This window comes from Olea europaea, unplaced genomic scaffold (genome assembly GCF_002742605.1).
Source record: "Olea europaea var. sylvestris unplaced genomic scaffold, O_europaea_v1 scaffold5903, whole genome shotgun sequence".
Classification (NCBI taxonomy): domain Eukaryota; kingdom Viridiplantae; phylum Streptophyta; class Magnoliopsida; order Lamiales; family Oleaceae; genus Olea; species Olea europaea.
Window position 1 is genome coordinate 2,019 of NW_019264246.1, and position 936 is coordinate 2,954.

Consider the following 936-nt stretch of genomic DNA (forward strand, 5'->3'; position numbering starts at 1 on the left):
TGTCCAATAAGAAATACTATCACGAATTTTCTTAACACTACCACTAATAATGTACAACCCATCCTTCACAATAAGATTTAATATATGTGCACAACATCTCATATGAAAAAATTCACCATTCAGTACAAGAGAACGAGTACAAAGTTGACTTAATACAATACTGATCATTGCATCATCTGTGGTGCAATTATCTACCGTCAAAGTTAGTAACTTACAATCAATATTCCAGTCCATCAAGCTGCTTAATAAAGTTTCTGAAAGCACATCAGTAGTGTGTGGACACGGCACATATATAAACCTAAGTTCATTCAAGAACAAATTAAATCAACTAAAAGAATATCATTTTAGTAAATTATAAGAACAAGTGAATGTAATGTTTTACTATACCTCATGATTCGACTCTGTAATTTTCACGCATCATCTATGAAATGAGCAGTGATAATCACGAATCCTCTCTTTTGATTAGAAGAGGTCCACATATCGGTAGTGATCGAAATTCTACTCTCGATCTTCTCAAGTGCAATCATATTTTTGGCTCTCTCGTATTCATAGATTTTCAAAACGTTGATCTTCAAAGTGCCGTGAGAAGAAACCTTAAACAATGATTGTAGGTCGTGCAAGAACTCTCGAAATCCAATGTGATCAACCATAGATAAAGGATACTCATCCAAAATCATCATTTTCAAAAGACTATATCTACACTTATCTGTATCGAAAGAGTAAGTACCCATTGTGACCTCGCCACTTGTGGCATCCTTTTTGAAATTTAATGTTGCTTGGTGAGTATTATCCTTATAACGGAGTACACATCTCTTCAAATGATCGTGCAAATGCTTTGTACCATTTTTTGTTTCACCCCCTAACTGTTTCTTGCAATGATTGCATATAGCCTTTCATTTCTCACCAATTTTCTGTCTTTTGTAGTGCTCCCACACA

At 34.5% G+C, this 936-nt stretch overlaps 1 long non-coding RNA gene across 1 annotated transcript; it reads right to left on the reverse strand.

Moving 5' to 3' along the window:
* Nucleotides 1-214: 214 nt before the first annotated feature.
* Nucleotides 215-471, reverse strand: LOC111389448. Its single transcript, XR_002701734.1, has 2 exons — nt 388-471; nt 215-298 (listed from the first exon to the last, which is right to left on the reverse strand). It is a non-coding gene; the product is annotated as an uncharacterized LOC111389448 (long non-coding RNA).
* Nucleotides 472-936: the final 465 nt, after the last annotated feature.